The 19,910-nt window shown below is 55.5% G+C and overlaps 1 long non-coding RNA gene across 1 annotated transcript in view; it reads left to right on the top strand.

The window, feature by feature from the left end:
* LOC139014404 (uncharacterized) overlaps positions 1 to 19,402 on the top strand; it is a 126,793-nt gene extending 107,391 nt beyond the window's left edge. Inside the window, exons 4-5 of the long non-coding RNA XR_011472222.1 lie at positions 19,038 to 19,203; positions 19,344 to 19,402. This is a non-coding gene — a long non-coding RNA (uncharacterized lncRNA). The remainder of the gene's footprint in view (positions 1 to 19,037; positions 19,204 to 19,343) is intronic.
* Positions 19,403 to 19,910: the final 508 nt, after the last annotated feature.

The raw sequence follows: 19,910 nt of genomic DNA, 5'->3' as shown, positions 1-19,910 counted from the left end.
CCGCCACCACAATCTGCATTTTAGAATACTGCATCCCCCCACAGCCCGTCCGCATTATCAGTCACCCCACTCCTTTCCGTCCCCTGCCAGCCGCAAGCAAACACTGGTCGCTTCCCCTCTGCGTGGATTTGCCCCTCCTGAATGTGTCATGTGGAGGGATCTCTGGTGCCGGCTCCTTTCACCGAGCATCATGCTTGAAAGTTTATCCATGTTGTAGCAGGTGTCAGAACATCATTTCTTGTTGTGGCTGAAAACGATTCCGTTGTCGAGAGACCGTACTAGTATTTTATTTGTTGGGTCATGAGTTGATGGGCTTTTGAGCTGTTTCCACGTCTGGGCTCTCGTGAATGATACCGCCATGAACATTTGCGTCCACGTGTTTGGGTGGACACAGTTCTCATCTCTCCGGTGCACACCTGGAGCGGGGTGACTCCACCAGACGGCAGTTGTGGGAGTGACTTCGGGAGGAACTGTCAAGCGCTTTCCCCAGGCAGCTGCGCCGTTTGACGCGCCCACAGCAGCATATGGAGGTTCCGTTCCTCTGAATCCTCGCCAGCTCTTGTCTTCTTCATTCCAGCTGCCCCAGAGGGTGTGATGTGGCGTCTCCTTGTGGTTTTTATTTGCATTTATCCACCAGGTTTACCATACTGCTTACCCTCTATCACAGCGGTTCTCAACCCGTGGGTCGCGACCCCTTTGGGGGTCGAACGACCCTTTCACAGGGGTCGCCTAAGACCATCGGAAAACACACATATAATTACATATTGTTTTTGTGATTAATCACTATGCTTTAATTATGTTCAATTTGTAACAATGAAATCGGGGGTCACCACAACATGAGGAACTGTATGAAAGGGCCGCGGCATTAGGAAGGTTGAGAACCACTGCTCTATCGAATGAACGAAGTGGTCGTCCCTCCCTGCCCCTCTCCCTGCCTCCGCTCCACAAGGCCGCCTGACGGAGGGTGGCGTGGCGTGTTTGAAAGGACGGGAGGGACAGCAGACCGGGCCTCCGCTCTCCATGCTAAAAGTCCATGGCCAGGTCTCAATGAAGCGCTGGAGGTGCGACTGGCCCTGCAGGGGGCCAGAGGGGGCGGGCACGAGAGCCATGCTAGGTTGTACCATGAGGCAGGGCACGCGCGGGGAGGGGCACAGACAGCCCTGCAGTTGTGCCTGGAGGAGGGCTCTGGAGGACAAGAAGCATTTTGATGAGAGGAAGGGATGAGAGGCTTCGTATTTTTTCCTTCCTTCACTTAATAACTATTCTTTAATTGCCGATTGCGTGCTGGGCATTGTGCATAGAAGCCAGAGACGCAGGTGTGGGGCGATGCCCATTCTCTGCCCCTCCCGCCAGGTAGGTGGGGCCAGTGAAGGCAGGCTCAGCCTGGGGTTTGCTGCAGTCCCTCCCACTGTGAGCAGTCCCTAAATCGCAGGCCAGCTTGTGTCGCCAACGATTTCATACAAATCATGAAGATGAGAACAGTGACATTTGTGACCAACTGGACACACATAAGCAGCCACCAGTGCCTTTGTAGCCATTAAACACAATGGCCCGTGCAGCGGCCTTCTAATTGCTCCTGCCCGCAGCCGCAGGCCCCGCGGCGCAGCCCAGGAGTACGTTACTAGCAAGATCTCGGTGTTTCCATCTTGGTCTCATGGGCGTCTGGGCCATTGGGAGAGCGGTTCCCAGGGAAGAACCCCCCGCAAAGGGTCAGGTTTTTATTTGATGGGGTTCCCGGGTTCTTGATGGCATACACGCTTGTGCGTGGCAATTATTTTGTTCAAGGTCTCAATCCTTTTCTCCAATTCAGGATCGGAGCATAGAGCTTTGGGGGACAGACAGTCCCGCCCCTGGGCTCCTGGGGTTTGGGCAGAGGCTCCGGCCACCCGAGGCCGCCCCTTGGATCCCTGCCAAGTGGAGCCTTCCATCACGGCCCCTGCAATAACCGCGCTATCGGCACCATCTGTGGCTGTCTCGCGGCCCCGTCATGATTTATAGGTTTTCTAGATACTCCGCGTCCCCGCGTCTGCGAGGACTTTTCAATAAAAAGCGAGGTCGTTTGCTTTGTGTTGGGGATGTGAGGGGCCCTTTTCCTGTTTCTTTTTCACTTCAGCTACAAGTGCTGCATTTTAGAAAACAGCGCCTCGGCCCCGTCTGCAAAGGAACCATCCTGGCTGCTGGGAAATGTGAAAACGGAGGCCGTCACGGGCGTCTTCGGCCTCACGGGGGGATGTGGGAGGAGAAAGTGGTGAGCTCGGCTCACTAATTATATTTTAAAATCTAGCCCCGCTTCTGCAGCTGACCATGTCACCGAGACCAGGCCCGGCGTTGCTCGGGGACGAACGACCCCTGCCCTTGGCTGCCAGGGGTTGGCTGAGCGTTTGCTCTCCAGGGGCCCCACCTGGGGCACCCCCTCCGGACCTCAGACAAGTTCAGGCCCCCATGAGGGCTGGAGGTGATGGGCAGAGCAGCCACAGGGCCCATCTGCTCCAGCCCCGGGGTCTCTGTGGGGGAGACGCAGATTCAGACGCAGAGGAAACCAGGGAGAGACGCCCTGAAGGGCAGAGAATCCAGGACAAAAACTGGGGTGCATCTCAGAGGTCAGCAGGCTCCAAGGGCAGATGCAGCTGTGGACATCACCAGCCCCAACCCGGGACCTCTCCTGGAGGTCAGAGAGCAGGGAGGCTGAGGCTGGGCAGCTTCCTTCTGTGCCCAGAGCCTGGCCCGTCCAGAACGCCAGGGGCTCTGAGCCTGTCAGCCTGTCAGTGGGGGCTTCCTGCACCCCTGGGGGTTCTGGCTCCCCCCCTCAGCCCGGAGGCTGCTGGGTAACAAGTGATCCCTGCTCCCCGCTGGGGTCTCTCCCTGAGGGGCAGGCAGACCGCAGGTGGCTTGGCACCCTGCCCTGTCGCTCACTAAGCTGCACCGGTTGTTCAGTCGCGCAAGGCTATTTTCATTCAATGCTGACTGACTCCTGCCACACACACCGCCCCCCCCCCTCCCCCCCGGGGCTGCACTAACCCCCTGATGTGCGTGGGGAGCGAAACCCTGCCCCCCCCCCCCCCCCCCCGCTCCAGGCTGCCAGCTGGGTGCAGGAAATCCACGAAATAAATGAACCACACATGTAAACATGTAATTACATATAAACATGCAATTACAAATGTCGAAATAAAAGAATCATGCACGTAAACATATAATTACAAATGTGCAACGCGCCATGAAGGAGAATGAAAAAGACATGATGAGCGATTACAGCGAAGCTGACGTATTTCAGAGGAGGTGGTCAGAGACAGCTGGGTTTGGAGCAGGCCCTAAAGGAAGAATCGTCATCAATCATTTTTGGGGTGCTTCATAGGTAGCGCGGTAGCAGGCATGGACTCTGTGTTGACGTATTTGATGTTGATGTGACATGAGTAAGAACTGTCGTTTTCTCCATCCTGCGAATGAGAAAACCGAGGCTTGGCAAGGCCCAGGGTCCTGTCCTGGACAGAGCAGTGAAGAGCTGGGATAGGGTTAGGGTTAGGGTTAGGGTTAGGGCAGTGGTTCTCAACCTTCTGGCCCTTTAAATACAGTTCCTCATGTTGTGACCCAACCATAACATTATTTTTGTTGCTACTTCATAACTGTCATGTTGCTACTGTTATGAATCGTAATGTAAGTATCTGATATGCAGAATGGTCCGTGAAAGGGTCGTTCGACCGCCAAAGGGGTCGCGACCCACAGGTTGAGAACCGCTGGGTTGGGGTTAGAGAGGATGATTAGCACTTTCTTAAACAGGGGCATGGCCTGAGTTGGTGATGCTTTTCCGGTGGGGAAATGCAGGCACAGCCCAAGCCTCGGCCCCTCCAGCCCAGCGGGGGCCCCTTCAGGAGCCTCAGCCCTCGTCCTGTTCATGCCCACGCCACTGCCGGGATGAGGCTGGGCGGGGCAAGCCCAGTTTTCTAGGCCAGTCCCTGGCGGCCCAGTGCCCTCCTGACTTGATGGCGGAGGAGGGGTTCTCAGGCCTGGCCTCTGCCAGGTGCCCCATGCCCGGCCCACCAGCACACTATTCCTACCCTCGGTGGGCAGGGGAGCGGGCCGCCCCAGCATCCCGCAGGTTCCATATTGAAACCGAAACATTTGTAGGGGACACTGTGCTCCCAAACCGCCGTGGACAGCAGTGGAGACCACTCGGCCGCTTTGGCCTCTTCCCTTTGGTTAGAGACAAAGCAGTATGTCAGGCTGCGGCCTCACATCCTGGAGCCAGGCCCCACGGCACCCTGAGAGAAATCCTGCTGGAGTGGGTGCCGCGGCTCCTTGCCAGGCTGTGCCAGCGCTCCGGGGCGGCAGGGGGCGCCCGAGGGAGGGAGGGCCGGCGGGGCCGGCAGGTACCAATGCGCGCCTGGCAGCGAGACTAGATAAGCGCTGTGGGCCTGGAGGCAGCTCGGATGGGCAGCTGCGGCTGCATCTGGGAGCTGCCGGTGGCTTCTGTCCGTGGGGAGGATGCTGGGTTTGGGGTCTGCTTTGTGGACGTGTTCCTCTCCCCTGGCTCCCCACTCGGAGGATTAAACAGATTGGAGAAAGCAAGGCAATAGCATCTTGGTGACAGCCCAGTTTTCCTTCCGTTGGGAAAGGTTTTCACGTCAACTCTCACTCCCAGGTCCTCTCCCAGAGCTCCTCTGCGCCTCTCTGCTCCCCCTTTCCAGCTTGCGGATACTGGCCTAGAACACCCCACCTCCCCTGACCCCGCCAGCCAGGGAAGGCTTCGTAGATGGTAACACAGAGACGAGCCCCAGGCCATCCAGCACAGGCATGCGAGACCCTCTGCCTCCCACAGCCCGGCCCAGCCTGGGAGACCCGGCTGCAGCTCCATGTTGGTCCCGGGACCCAGAACATAGCTCTTGGTCCTGCTGGGCACCTGGGCTCCCTGTGGCTGTTTCTTTGTATCTTTGGGACAATGGGCCGAGCAGTGCCTACCTACTTCCTAGTCCCTTGAAAGCCTTTCTGAGAAGCCACCAATGGAAATCTTCTTGGAGTTAGAGTTGAGGTTGGGGTTACGGTACAGTAAGCTTTAGGGTTAGGAGTAGACTTTGGATTAGAATTGCGTTGGGTTGAATTGGGTCGAGATTGGGTTGAAGTTGAGTTGAGTTGGGTTTGAGACTGGGTTTAGAGTTAGGAGTAAAGCTGAGTTGGGTTAGGTTGGATTGGACTGGGGGTAGAGTTGGGTTGGAGTTGGTTTAGGTTAGATTTGGAGCTGAGGTTGAGTTGAGTTAGTTAAGTTCACTTGTAGTTAAGTTCACTTGTGGTTGTCCTCTCTCTCTCACTGTCGTTCTCCTGTGAGTAGGAATTACGTTTAGTTAATGTGTGCATGTGTGAATGTGAGTGTGAGAATGTGTGAGTATGTGAGTTTGCATGTTTTAGTGGGTATGTGTGTATTGTTCTGTTTAGTAAATCTAGCATCTAAACCTGGCCTATTCTGGGTGGTCCCAGAGACAATCCCACCCAACTTTTAGAAGCCATGAACAAAAACAACCTCTACAAACAACAAGCCCATCGTGACAAGCCATCTCACAAGGTGGATTCGGGGCTCCGAGACCTCGCCGTTGAGGGTCTCTCCTCCCTGTTGGGGTCCCCTTCCCACCTCCCTCCCTGGTCCTGGGAGGCCGATGGGCAGTGCCTGGAGCAGAGACCCAGTGCCTCTGAGAACTGCGTAGGAAGCCTTTGTCATGCTTCCTGGTTTTCCGTGATGGTCTTGGACTGCTGACTAGACCCACCAGGTTGGAGCCCAAGAAAATGAAGCCTGGGGGCCCTTGAAGTTCTGACTCTTGTGTAGAGTTTCCTTCTGTGGGCTCAGATGCGCTGTGGTACCCACTTTCCGAAACTCTGGGGACTCTTGCTGTGGGCTGGAACTAAGCACAGCGCTTACAGATGCCATTGAGGTCGCTCCCTGGGCACCAGCCTTCCCCCCACCTCCATGGCTCTCACCCCACCTCCTCCAGAAGGCTGCCCAGCACTGTCCAAATCCGGGGTCCCCATTAGAGAATCCCATCCGCCCGCTGAGGGACTCATGATCTTCCTCCAACCTGCTCGCGCTGCCCTGTTCTCAGGGAGCATCACCACTGCCCCCTTCCTGGCCATCCAAGTTCAAATCCATGCATCAGCCTTCACTCCTCTCGCCCTCACTTCACTTGAACCCTGGCCGTGCCACCTCCTCCAGGAGCTGTGCCCTCGGGTGGGCTGGGGTATGCATCTCTGGTTCCGAGGCCTATGTTCTTAATAGGAAGGGTGGGAGGGAGGAGAAGGGGAGAGAAAAGGGAGGAAGGTGTGCAGGTGTGGTGCGTAGTGAGAGTGCATGAGTGTGTGGGTATATGTGCAGGGTGTGTGAGTGTGAATTTGAGTGTGTAGAAGTGTATGTGCCGGTGTGTGTATTTGAGGGTGTATAAATGTGAGAGTGTGTGCGCACATGTGTGGCATCCTCCTGTGCTGCCTGCCAGCTCTCCCATTATCAATGTGCATTTTTAATGCCGGGTCTCATCGCTGTGCCGAGGGCATCCGCACGGAGCTGACTCACACCACTTACAGGGTGAGTCACTCCCCGCCTGAGCCGTGGAAGCGGGGGCGCGCTCGCGCTAAATCCCGCTGGCCTTCGGTTCTCAGTCTGAGCCCCCGCCGAGTCACCCACACCCACTCCTGAGCCGGTTATTGTGTTGAAAATGCCACTTCTTGAGCTGGAAAGGAAGAGTGACAGGCTCAATGAGACAGTGGATGCTCCCCAGCCAGATGGGAGAGGGCAGAGGGCAAGCAGCTGCCTCTCCAGACCACCCTGCTCAGAACCCCATGGGCGCCTCCCACGTGCAAGCTCTGTCCAGTCCACTGGGAGGGTCCAACGACAGACAGACAGATAAATAACAAGGAACAGACTAGATGGTGGGAGGTGCTGCTCGATGCTCTTTTGTAGCTGTCAGAACCCCTGAAATTACCGTCCACAATTGTTTGTTACCTGAATGCCAACCCCCTCTGTCCAGGCCGGCCCGTGCTCACCTGGCCTTACATTCCTGCCTGGCCCCTTTCACCCTCGTCCTGCCCAGTGGGGAGCAGGGCAGCCCAGGCAGGCTCCAAAGAATGGCTTCGCCCGGCTGTCACCTCACCCCACTCCTGGAGTGCCCACCGGCCCTGAACTCAGTCTATCAACCGTGTCCAAACACCCAAATTTGCAGGGAGCCATACAATCAGCCGTTTCTCGGCGAGCTTGACTTCGGGGGACTGCGGGAGCTATTTGTTGCACTTTTAAAGCCTTTTATAGATCAGTTTGTTACCACTGATGACAGAGAAAGAAATCACGCTATTAGCGGCAGAAACTTTAAACGGTTTTGGGTATTGGGTGTTTCTGATCGGACGCCGTGCTGGGAATAAATGCCTGTCCTCGGGGAGCTGCGTGCGTGCTGACGCCAGCCGCCTGGTTCTCCGAGCCACGCGCCCTTCCCTTTGTCTGGGCTGCGCTTGACTGAGAACCTGTCGCCAGCTTGCGGCCTCCCAGGCACCCAGCTCAGGGATGGCCCAAGTGTGGGGTTAGATGTGGATTTCTTGGCTGAACCCGCTAGACAGTCAGCTCGAACCCTTGAAGGTCATTCCGTCTCTCTTGGTGGCCTCACACTTCCCTCTGCCTGGTTCTCGCGCTCTCCTGTGCCCCTGCCTTTGCTCTGCCCTGTCTCCCACCTTCTCTCTCTTCCTCTTCTCTCTCTTTCTACTCTTCCTCCTCCCCCTTGCCTCTTCTCCGCCGCTCTCGTCCTCCTCTCTCCACGTGGAACCCAAGGAGCTCCGAGGACAGGACAGGACACGACAGGGATCGTGTGGGTTCTTGGCCCTGAGGCCCGTCTCATGCTGAGGACTAGGTCCCTTCCCAGGCCTGTTGCAGCTGCGGGAGTCTGTGGGGCAAACATGGGAGACCCATGGTGGTGCGCCGCCCCCGCCCCCCCAAGGCTGCCAGACTAATGCCCCTCCCAGTTCCTCTTCCGACACATGGGTTGAGTCTCATTTCCTATTAGGGGCTCACTTTCTGGGAGGAACCAGCCACCAACTCAGCTGGCCGTGGCGCAAGGCAGAGGACCGGAGGCCAGTGGAAGAACCCAGACCCAGGCGGGGGACCAGATGTGCTGGGGGAGGTGGCATGGGAGCTGAGCAGGACCTCAAGTGGGTGAGGTGCCACGGTGTGGCAGAGGGGTGGGGGTGAGAATGGCATTTTAAGAGTCAAAAAAGTGAGGTGGGTAAGAAGATTTAGATCTGGGTTCAAATCTCGGTTTCACACTTTTTGGCTGTGTGGCCTCAGTCAAGCCCCTTCCCCTCTCAGATCCTGTTTCTTGACCAATTAAAGGGCCACCCCGCGCCTCTTTTGTGAGGGAGTGACATGAGCTCAATGGAGGTCTTCTCCGCCGTGATGCCCCCCCCCCCCCCCCCCGTGGCAGCAGGAGAAACAGGCCTGCGAAGAGAGCGTGTGGAGCTGGCGTCCCGCCTCCTGCCCGCTGGCCCGCCTGTTGACGGGCTTCGGAGGCCAGGCTATGCATCTGGACTCCAAGGGGTGGACAAGGGGACAGCATCCCTGGACATTTCCGTGCGGAGCCAGGCGCCGTCTGGTCCCTGTGGCGGCGGGTGCGGGCCTCAGGGCTGCGGTGGCAGCTGGCGCTCCCATCGCGGGACTTCTCCCCCCGCCTGTCCAGCGTCTCTGGGAGGCTCTCCTCTCCTTCCGACTTAGTGTCCTGACAGCGCGGTGTGCAGGGCGCTCAGGGGAGATTTTCCTCCAAGAGCTCAAACAACCTGTGAAATGTTTGGCAGCGTGTTCTCCGTAAGACCCAGGCCCTGGAGAGCCTGTCTTCCAACGACGAGCAGGGCCTTCAATGCCGAAGCTGCCTTCCTTGGGGACCAACAACATATGGAACTTATTTTTAATTTAAAAGAACAACAGACTGCTTTCTCCCTCTTCCTCCCGCTGTCTGCTGCCGTCCCTGGCTGCCCCATAAACACAGGCTTCTGCTACCTCCGGGGCTGGCTCACTGTGTCCAGCCTGGAGAATCTTCTCCCAGCTCGGCTTGGCCAAACATTCCCACGCTTCGGAGCCAGGCCAAGACTCGGGCTGGACCAGGGACGCCCCACAGACATGCTTGACCCTCCCCATCCCCCCTTCTTCACCCCTCTGACTTCTCCCTCCCAAGCATGTCCCCTCTTCCGGCCCTTGAGGGAGTGTCCTGGGAAGGAAAACAGTGGCCTAAGGGTTCGAAGGGTTCAGATGAGAAGTCCAAGGGGACTTGGTCTCATGGCGATGTCCCTCCATGGTGAGGCGGTGCCTCCCCGACTGTGAACGGCCTGGTGCTCCAGTGCCATCCCCCCCACAGTGGCACCCCGGCCTGTGCCCTCGCTGCAGTGCCAGGCACTAACTAATGGTTGGGATGCGCAGTTTGATGTCACCCTTGTCAAAAGCCCATTTTACAGATAAGGAAGCTGAGTCTCAGAGGCCTGCGTGGTCTGCCCAAAGTAGAGGGGTACATGAGGACTTGACCCCCATGCTGACCCTGAAGCCTGCCCCCCAACTCCTCCGCAACACTGTTCCCATCACAATTCCATTACAGCTGATTTAGAACACAACGGGGGAGGGGCGCTTCGATGACAACGATGGTCACAAGATGTTCTTTCACAGGCACCGGTTATTTCAGGAGGGATTCAAGTCAGTAAGGTTTGGGGGAATAGAGAATGGGAGAAGAGCGGCCATTGTGGCTAATGCAGTGCCCAGCACACGCCTCTCCGGGCTGCGGCTGCAGGAGCCCCCTCCCAGCTGTGACGGCAGCAGCCAGCCCCTGCAGATGACAGCCTGGGTTCATCACAGCCATCAGCTTTCTCTCCGCGAGGGACGCCAGGGCTCAGCATGGCCCACGGGCGGCCGTGGGAGGGCGGCCGGCCTCTCAGGATGGCTGGCGTTTGGGAAATGCTGGGCGTCCTGCCCCGTCTGCAGATAGGGGCGTCTCACCACTTCGGGTTGCAGTTTCGAAACAGTCAGATAACCCTGCTCCCAGAGAAATGGCCTGAACACCATTTATAGATAGTGACACAATTTAATGAGATAAAGCCTGGGGCATCCATGAACCAATTTATGGTACCAGCCGTGATGAAATGGCTCTTCTCTTAATAGATACCCAACTGAGCACAAGCCAGCGCTCAGAGCCTCAAAGAAACTTCTCGGCTCCAGCCTCTTGAAATGTTGGGCACAATCCAAACACTTGTCAGTCTTATCACTGCCGTGAAAATGATGCGTTTGTGTCATATTCTGTGGAACCTGCCTGCCTAGGGGGAGACACCCCAGCTGCTCTCGGGGATCCAAGCCAGCGTCTTCACCCTGTGTCCACGCAATGCAGACCCTGCATTCCAATGCCACCTTCTAGACGGGAGATCTGTGATGGATGGTTTGTCCAGAAGAAGTTTAAACAGCTGGACGGGGAGTAAATATCGTGTTTGCTGGTTCTCCGTTTCCTTGAGGCAACTGGTTGGCTAATGACTCCGGCGTGGGTTGACTGTAGCCAAACAGAATATCAGGCCTACTTAAGAAAAAAGAGGAAGATTCTCCCCCCCGCCCCAATTCCCGCCATCATGGGTCCCCAAGACAATGACCCCCTCCGGCCGCAGCCCCACAGGCCCCTTCAAAGGGGCAGTCACCCCCCGTGGTGTCTGTCTGTTCAGCCTGGAGAAATGACTTCCTCCCTGAGCTCCTAAAACATTTATCATCCGGACGATTGGCCAGGCAATTAATCATGTCCTGCCTTGAATATCTCTTCTATTGTTGTATTGAACGGCTATTTAACCCTTATCAGTGGAAAAGTTTTCAATAGCCTGCCTTTCTGACAAGACGGGAGCCTCCCGAGTGCCGGGCAGAGGCCCACCTATCCCTCTCCCGCCCAGAGCCCGGATGTACCTGGTCCTGTACAGGGGGCAGGGCTGGCTCCACACTGAGAATGAGCGCTTAGCACAGGGGTCGTTTCTCCTACGTGCCCAGTAAAGGGCCAGCGTCTCGGCCTGATTCTGAGCATCGCTCTTGGCTCCCTCAGGTACTGATCAAGCACCTTCACGGGACCAGGTGCTCCGGACACCACACCACCAGCAAATGGTGACCACCGGTCTCCTCGAAGGTTCTGGAATCCGGTCCCTCGCTGGGAGGATGCATTTGTCCCTCAGGGAGAAGATGTCTTTCCTTAAAGGCCCTCGGTGGGTGCCAAGGACCCTTCAAGTCTGGGCAAAGTGGGTTGTTTTGGTCTTGAGAGCTGTGTGTGACTTTCAAAGGATGGAGGTGGGAGGCAGAGGTCCTCGTCACCTACCCCAGAGAAGCCTGGGCATGGCCAGAGGGAGGAAGTGCTCCAGCAGGGGTGGCTGGAGACCAAGGGACAGGGTGCAAAAGCACAGGCCGGTGAGGGACGGGGAGGGGAGTAGATTCAAAGGGGTGCCCCCCCCCCACATACAGCAGAAAACAAATGTAATAAACACAGAATTGTATATGAAAAGTGTGTCATATTTTTTGTGAAAAGTATATCAGAGGGACTGGCTCGTCTGGAAATGGAAGAAATGGCAATGCCAGTCCTGCAGATAGGTAATATTTAGCTATGCTTTGAGGGCAGGCAGGAGTCTGCTCGCATAATACAAGTCTTTTAGGGAAACAATAATAAATAGATTTTCCTGCATTTGATATAATAAGAGTTATGATTTGTAAGCATAATACAGTCCATCTAATAGAATACATTCACTCTGTGGCCTGTAATATATAACAGATTGAAAAGTATATATGAAATGCTCTTTCAGTAAGATAGTTTTCATTGGACCAGTGGATACAGCTTTTAACTCTCTCACTGATTTTTAAAAGATCCCTCTGGTCCCTGTGTGGAGACTCTTTGGGGATGCAGGGGGAACCCAGGATCCCAGTGAGGGGAGCAGTCATGGTTGTCCTACACCAGGGAGATGGGGGAGATGGGGAGCAGCTAGGGCATTCCAAAAACCTTCCTTCTGGATCTCCCACTCCTGGGTCCCCGCCTTCTTCCTGCCCCCACATGCCTCACCCCTGCACCCTGTTTGTGTGTTGAATGGGGGACTCTGTGAGGGCAGAGTCAGCTGGACCGTCTCTGCCTGCTGAGCACGGGTGGGTTCAGCTCTTCTTGGGGATCCCATCTGTGGGCTTTGTTACAGCAGCGCAGGCCTGGCGTAAGAGGAAGCTGTCTCCCAGGCTGTATATTATTCCGGGCAAATCCTAGCTTTTTAAACCAGACTTCATTCCTGCCTGGGGTTTATGACTCTCACGGGGCCCATTCTGCAGCCCACTTCCCAGCAAAAGCCAGATTTGGGGACAGTTGAGACCAGCCCCAGACCCTAGGAGAGAGACCTACATCTCCCCAGAGGGCCGCTGGCCCCTTGGACAGTGGATCCTCTGTGAACCTGTGGTGACCATTACAAGGACATCAAGACTTCCTGCCCCGGTGCCTGTTAAGAAACAACACACACACACACACACACACTAAAAATTACTGATGATGATGGAATCCAAGGTGACCTTACCTCCATCTGGGCCCAGAGAAGGCAATGAAGTCCCTTCCTGAAGCCACCCTGGAAAACGGGGGTGTGTAGACCCGCTGAGAGAGCTCTGCTCCGAGGAGGCACAGGTGGTGCAAAAGTGTAACACCCGCTGGGTAATGAGCAGGGGAAGCTCTAGCCACTCCTGTTCCCTCTCCTCCCAGACATCTCGACCTGAGGGCAGCCGCGAACACCCGGGACATATGCCTATCGCCAGCCACTGCTCTGATGACCCCTGGACTGGATTGAATAGTGCCCCCCTAAATTTCACACCCATCAAGGACCTTATTTGGAAATAGAGATCTTTGCAAACGTACTTAACTAAGGATCTTGAGATGACATTATTCTGGATTTAGGGTGGGCCTAAGTCCAATGACTTGGTGTCCTTGTAAGGAAAGGAGAGGACATAGCGATTCCATTTCATCAAAGACAGATGCCTAGGAGAAGGGAGACAGCTGACACACTGGCACATCTCCTCCTCCAGGAATTCCTTCAGGGTGGGCTTAGTGGAGATGAGCAGCAACACTGTGAAAGCCTAGGCCTCTCGCCAAGGCCTCATCTGACCATCATCACCTGTAGCTTTGTCTCTTAAGGTTCTTTCCATTCTGAGGGGTGGGTTTCTGATCCTCCTAAGATACGCAGAATAAAGCAGCATGATGTCTCTGTTCCTGCACTGATCACCAGGGTTGATGTGACCCAACTGGCTGGTCAAGCAGATGGCCCCTGACCCCCCAGAGGTCAAAGTGATAAACCTTCCCCAGGAGGAGCAGCCCAGAGCTCCACATCTGGCAGAATTCTGAAGCTACAGAATTGTGCAGTGATTGATTAGCAATGTCTGCTAGGAGCATGGGGGTGGGGAGGCGGGGGGAGACATGGGGACAGGTGTGCCATGCATTTGCCATCCTTCATAACTGAGAACCTCATTCTCCCTCCCCAAAGCCCCATACATTTTCTAGGTCTTAACCCAGTGGCATATACATGATAGATGTTAAAAGTATTTGTTATTTGATCGATAGTTTATTCAGTAGTCATTTTATAGCCCAGTGACTACATGCTAGATTAAGAGAGAGGGTGTCAGGGAGGAAAGGGGAGAAGAATATGGCTGCCAGAGAGGAGACGGGAACTGTGCTGAAGTCAAAGATCAGCCATCTCACCAATCTGGGCATGAGAGGTCCTTCTTTCTATGCCGACCAAGGACCTACGATGTGCCTGGTGCTGCCTTGGGGCTCAGGGTGCCATGCCCATGCTCAGGAAGGCACGCTGCCCATCTCTAATTTCATGAACTTTATGCCAGGAAACCCTGCTCGTCTCCCCCAGGTCTTCAGCACTGAGCCACTCACCCCGAGGAGAGGAAGGGGGGCTCGGGGTCTGTTTGACAAACACTCCGATGAAAGCAGCCCTCAGCAGCGGGAGAAAGGACCTATTTTCCAGGGCCTTGTCAGAGAGTCCAGAGTTGAAACTCTTTTCTTGAGAAAGGAAAATACCATGCAGACCCACACCCGCAAATGCATAAATGTGGGCGTGATTTATGAGCCCACACGTCAACCAGTGTTTTCTCTCGGTGACTGAAATCTTTCCTCCTCTTGGACCAAGACATCAACAGTATGGTCATTGTATGTTTTTCCACTTTTCCCAGAGCCAGGAACCAGGAAAAAAGCTAAAAATGAAAATGTAAGAAAAATGAAGTTCAGGCCATACCCACCACAGTTTGGGGAGCCGTGGAAGGCCGCTGTCTCAGAGGCCCAGGGCCCGACCCCTAGAGCCTCACTCTCTGACCTGACATGCCTTGGAGACACACAGGCTCCGGCCCCACACCTGGCACTCATCAGCACGCCTCTCGTGGGAAGGCCCTGCGCTGTAGGACGCTGAGTGGGGAGACTCAGTGGCCTCCAAAGGCTTCTCCGCATCCCTGTTGCCTTCTGAGTGTTCAGAGGAGACGACACCCTCTCTGAGGGGTGGCCGAGCACCAGCTTTGGACTAAAGTCTCTCCTGGTCCCCCTCAGTGTCACTGCTCCAGTCCCTGAGTCACCAAGAGCCTCTCTGAAGGGCACCAGGCCCAGATAGGTCCCAGTCACATGAGGACACCACCCAGGCCTTGCATGTGAAAAGCAGCAGATCTCAACTGGGTGATCCCCCCACCCCCCAGGGGCCATCTGACCGTGCCTAGAGCCATTTGCAGTTGTCACAGTTCTGTGGTGCTGCTACTGGCATCTCATGCATGCAGACCAGGGACGCTGCTAAGCACTGACCACGCACAGGGCAGCCCACAGCAGAGCACTCTCCAGCCCTCATCGGGGCTGCCCCGGCTGGGACGCTGGTCTGGAGAGATTTCTCTCCTACACCTTCTCCTTTGAACCCTTTCTGCCATGTGACTGCCCCTCCTTTTATCTCTTGGGACCTTCCCATGGTTCAAGAATTGATGTGCCCATTTGAAGAGGGAACAAACCAAGGAATGGAGTGGGGCATGGGTTCCTCACAGGCTAGGACAGCCACCTGCCCTCCTTACTCACTCCCTTCCTCCTGTTCTTTGATGGGTGGCCTGTTGCACCTTCAAAACTAAAATCGAGTGAGAGCGAGTGCCAGATGCAAGCCCAGACTTTCGCACCCGAGGACAACTGAAGATCGGTGGTGCTGAGAGACCCCAAAAGATTGGGAAGAAAGAGAACGTTCTTAGTGGTGAATGGCTCTGGAGCAGAGAAGAAAGCGCCGGCCGGCCCTCTGCATGGAGATGGTCTGTAGAAATTCCCAAAGAAGGGCCTCTCCATCCTTCCCTCCCAGGAGCCTGCAGGGAAGGCGGAATGAGGCCACCCAGCTGGTGGGAGCCCGCCAGACCCAACATGGAGAGGAGGGGCCAACTCTGAGCCTTCTTCATGGCCGGAGCTTGGAAGCAGATTGAGCGCTCCCAGCCTGGAGAGCCCTTGGGGAGCTGAGCTTTGGGAACCAGAGAGCACTCCAGGGATTGGTGATTGATTACATCAGGCTCAGGCGAGTCCTTATTGGCTCTGCATCCTCTGGCCTCTGACCTTCCCCGCCCCCGCCTGCTGCTCTATCCCCAGGCACTTCCTACCTCAAGCTTGCCCTGTTGTACCCTCTCCCTGTGACATTCCTCCCGGACAGTTTCTCTGCTCCAATGTCACCTCCTCCTAGAGGCCTTGCCTGAGTCTCTATGACCCTCCATGTGTGTCTACCATCTGGGCAGGGACCTTGTGTCTTGCAGGCCATGCCCGGCAAATGGCAGCTGCTCTGTCAATATGTTGCTGACTGGGTCGCACTCCTGTTCTGGGGGCTCTGCCAGGGCTTCCCCAGGTGACTGACATATGAGGTGCTCTCCCCTGACTGGCTTAACTAAGCTCGTCGCGGGTGGTATTAGTAGATTCCCCCCCAAATTAACAACATGATTGAGAGGCTGGCGTGGGCTCTGGATCTAGCCGGACCTGAGTTCCAGCTTGGCTCTCCCTCTCCGTGACCTCAGGTCAGCCACATGCAACTGCTTCTTTGTCTATAAAACAGAGGATAGAAGCCTTGGTGCCTAGGACTGTTTGGAGAGTTAGATGAGATGATTCGTTTGGGGTGCTGAACCCCGTGGTAGGTATAGCACCCCCTCCACACCAGGAGAAGCATGGTTAGGCAGAGGTCCTGGAAAAATGGGACAGTTTTTCTCCCTGACCCGGGAGCCTGGGGATGTCTCTTTCCCAGTAGTTCCTTTGGGGACCACCAAATTGTTCCACCCTCCAGGTGAGACTCATTTGAAAAGACCAAGGGGCTGTAGAAAAGCCTCTCCCTGCACATGGGAAACTCAGTCATGGGATTTGCATGAAAAGCATCGCAAAGCCGCCTTATTCAGCCTTCAGATATGCGTGGCCCCTTCCCACCGCCCTTGCCAAATATTAGAGGCGGCCCGTTGGAGCTTCCTGCACTGAAAACAAAAGACGTGTAGATTTGGTCGCTGTTAACATATGCCCAGCAGAGCTGGCAGGGCCCCAGAGAGCCCCACACCGGCCAGGCTGGCCTCCCGCCGCCAACCCCCCACCTCAAGACAGAGCCTAGTGAGGATCTGCATTCTGGGCTGGCGATGGCTCAGCTCCCAGGGAGCAAGGAAATGCCCCAGGCCTCCTATCACTCCAGATCCATCTGTTGCCTCCAGAGTTCCTCCAGGACCAGGCCCCGGGCCAACGCTGGCATGTTTGAGCAGAGCGACCCCTCATTTCACACCAGGCTGCACCCTGAGTCCCCAGACCTGGCATCCGCATGCCCACTCACGCAGCCCCCCACCTAACTTCAAGCCCAAGCGCCTTGGGCTGCAGTGCAGTGTGGCCTGTGGGGCCCTGCACACTCTCCACACAGCCTGAATCCCCAGGTTGTCTCAAAGGCCAGCCCCTGCCACGGGCATTGGGGTCCCTGCTTTCCTCCCACTGTGAGGATGGCCTTTTGCTTTCAGGAGGTTCATTCATTCACTGTTCATATTTTCTTTCATTCACTCAACAAATACTTACAAAGCCCCCCCACCTGAGTGAGCATAATGCAGAAATGAATTCAGAATCCAGGGTCCCACCACTCTGTGTGGCTCTGAAAGACAAGTGAGAGCGTTTTTCTCAGCCGGTGGGCCTTGCTGTTCTTTCGGTCTGCCTGGCATCAGCTTTTCCTGCTTAGGGAGCCACAGCCTGGTTTTGCCTGGGGAAGCATTCCCCTGCCTGCCCTGCCATAGTCAGGGGGCCCGGCCCAGTGCTGGCTCTCTCCTGAGCAGGTGAGCCAGGCTGGGCCAGATTAGAGCCTCACACCTTCCTGAGGGAGGAATCGATTGGGTCAGGGATGAGAGGCACGTGATCCAAGTCAGGCCAATGAGGCTCAGTTCTGGGACCTTGACTGGAATACCCAATGAGTCCAGAAACACTGCTCAAGGCTGAAGACTCCATTCCTTCTTCCATCAATCCAGAAAGGCTTCCTGAAGGTGGAGCTTCAAGTCCATCTTCAGGAAGGAAGGAAGCGATTCCAGCCAGCACTCTCCTATGGCCATCAGCCACCTACTGACCCATCCGCCCAACATTAGTTGAAGACCTACTATGCACCAGGTGGTTCCAAGGAAAGCTGGATGTATTCTATGCTTACTTGTGGCTTGGCAAAAAGATTGGGGACCTCTCACCAGCATATAAGTGGTTTCTAACACCCCTCCCCCTCCGCCACTCCAGCCCCTGCTTGAGAACTAGACTGTGATCTGAGTGAGTTCCTCTCAAAGGGAGAAATGGCAGCAGTCCCCAGAGAACCCCAGTCAGGAGCACTGGCTGTGAGGAGGTTGTCAGGACGCGCTGAGTCCTCTTCGAGGGCCTCCACAGTGCGCTAAAGCGGCCTGGGCGTCAAGCTGGGTTCAGGGCAAACCCTGCCCCTGGGCAGCTGTGTGACCTTAGACAAGTGGCTTCCCTTCTCTGGCCTACATGGTTTCTAGGAGCCTACTCAGTAAAGTTGTTATTTCCAAGTCAATCAGATAGAAATGCCGAGTCCAGGAGGCTGGGAACAGGAGGCAGAGTCCGCGGGGCCGCCCGGTGACCTCTCGGGAAGGTGCTGCCATCTGTCCTGTTTTCAGAGGTTCCTCCTCCACTGGACCCCCAGTTGCCCTGAAAGGGCCTCTTGCCACACCGAGCCCAGGTTCCCAGCACCACCCGCCCCTTCTGTCTTCTTTCTGTTCCAGACAGAACAGGGTGGGAATTCTGTCCAAGGAAGACAGAAATGCTCAGTGTTGCTAATGGGATCCCAGGAAAACGCAGCGTAAAACCGAGCCAGTTATTCAGCTTCACACGGTGCTTCTCACAGGGGCCTGGCTAGAACCCTCAGGGAGGGCGAGTCTGGTTTCCTTGGAGAGGGCAACTCTGTGAGAACAGCCTCCCAGCACAGAGGCCGGAGAGGGGCTCTGCAAGGCAACCCGAGACCAAGACCCAGGCATGAAATGTCTCTCTCTCTCTCCTTACACACACACATGCACAAACACGCACATGCACACTTGTGTGCACACACACATACACACAGAACGAGGCCGTTTCTTCTCCACTTTTCAAAAGCTGTGTGTGGGCTTCACTTGGCCCACTTTGGAAGATGCCTCGACTCCGGGAGGCTCTTAGAATAAAATCCAAACTCTGCACGTCCAAGGCCAACAAAGCCTTGGCTCTGACCTCACCCTGCTCGCTCCCTCCTCCTTCATGACCCGCCAGCCCGCCTGGCTCCTTCCTGTTCCTCGAAGACTCGGGCTTGTCCTACTTCAGAGCCTTTGACATCCCTGTCCCTTTAGTCTGAGTGCTCTTTGGGGGGCCATCCCTGCTGCCCCTCAGGCCTCAGCTTGATGTCTCTTGATCTGAGAGGCCTCCCTAGAATATCCCCCGTCTAAAGCAAGCCCCCCTTTTTCGTTTTCTCCTGGCACTTCTCATTCTCTGAGAGCATGTTATTTATTTGCTGTTTTATTTTCTGATTCCTCCTGGCAGAAAATGAACTGTGGGAAGGCAAGCGTCACATCGGCTGTTCATCATTGTATCCCGAGTCAGAGACAGCGCCTTCCGGATCTTGCAAGAATCTCCTGCTGGCCCGTCCTATCTGCAAACATTCAGAAGGGCATTCTCGGAGACGTGCACAGCCTGGCCAAGTGCTATGGTCTGAATGTTTGTGTCCCTCCCAAGTTCCTGTGTTGAAATCCTAATCCCCTATGTTAAGAGGTGGGGCCTTTGGAAGGTGCTTAGTTCTATGGGGATTAGTGTTCTTAATAAAAGAGGCTCTTTGTCTCCTTCCACCAGGTGAGGACACAGAATGGGCTGCCTGTGAACCAGGAAGAGGACTCGCACCAGAGTACAGCTGCGCTGGCGCCTTGATCTGGGACGCCCAGCCTCCAGAACTGTGAGAAATAAATTTCTATTGTTTATATGCCATCTAGTCTGACATTTTGTTACAGCAGCAGAGCCGGACTGAGACACCAAGTTGACACATTACAAAGCCATCATACTAGGTCCATGTCATACGGACAGATAGAGTGAGTGAGTTGTTTTGGATTAGGGTGTGATGATAATCCTGGTACATCATTCTCTGGGAGGTCCTGCCTCTGCCTGTCCTCCAGCTGCCTGTCCCAATTCCTCCCTCCCCCCCCCCCTCAAGGGCCCGCAAACACCCCAGGCTCATCTGGACTATCGTCGCTGCCCAGAACACTGATCCTCACCCCTCTGCCTGGGTACTCTCAACACCTTTCAGTATTCGAGCTTCAACAATAGCACCTTTGGGAGCCACTGCCAACCAAGGCTAAGTCACAGACTTCCTCTGTGTCCCTCCCTGCAAACTCCATTATTCCATGTTTCTTGTGTCTCTTTCCA

This window comes from Myotis yumanensis, unplaced genomic scaffold, assembly GCF_028538775.1.
Source record: "Myotis yumanensis isolate MYYU_CA2020_CCGP unplaced genomic scaffold, mMyoYum1.0.hap1 SCAF_7, whole genome shotgun sequence".
Taxonomy (NCBI): Eukaryota; Metazoa; Chordata; class Mammalia; order Chiroptera; family Vespertilionidae; genus Myotis; species Myotis yumanensis.
Note: the sequence above shows the minus strand (reverse complement) of the source record. Positions and strands in the feature narration are given on the sequence as shown.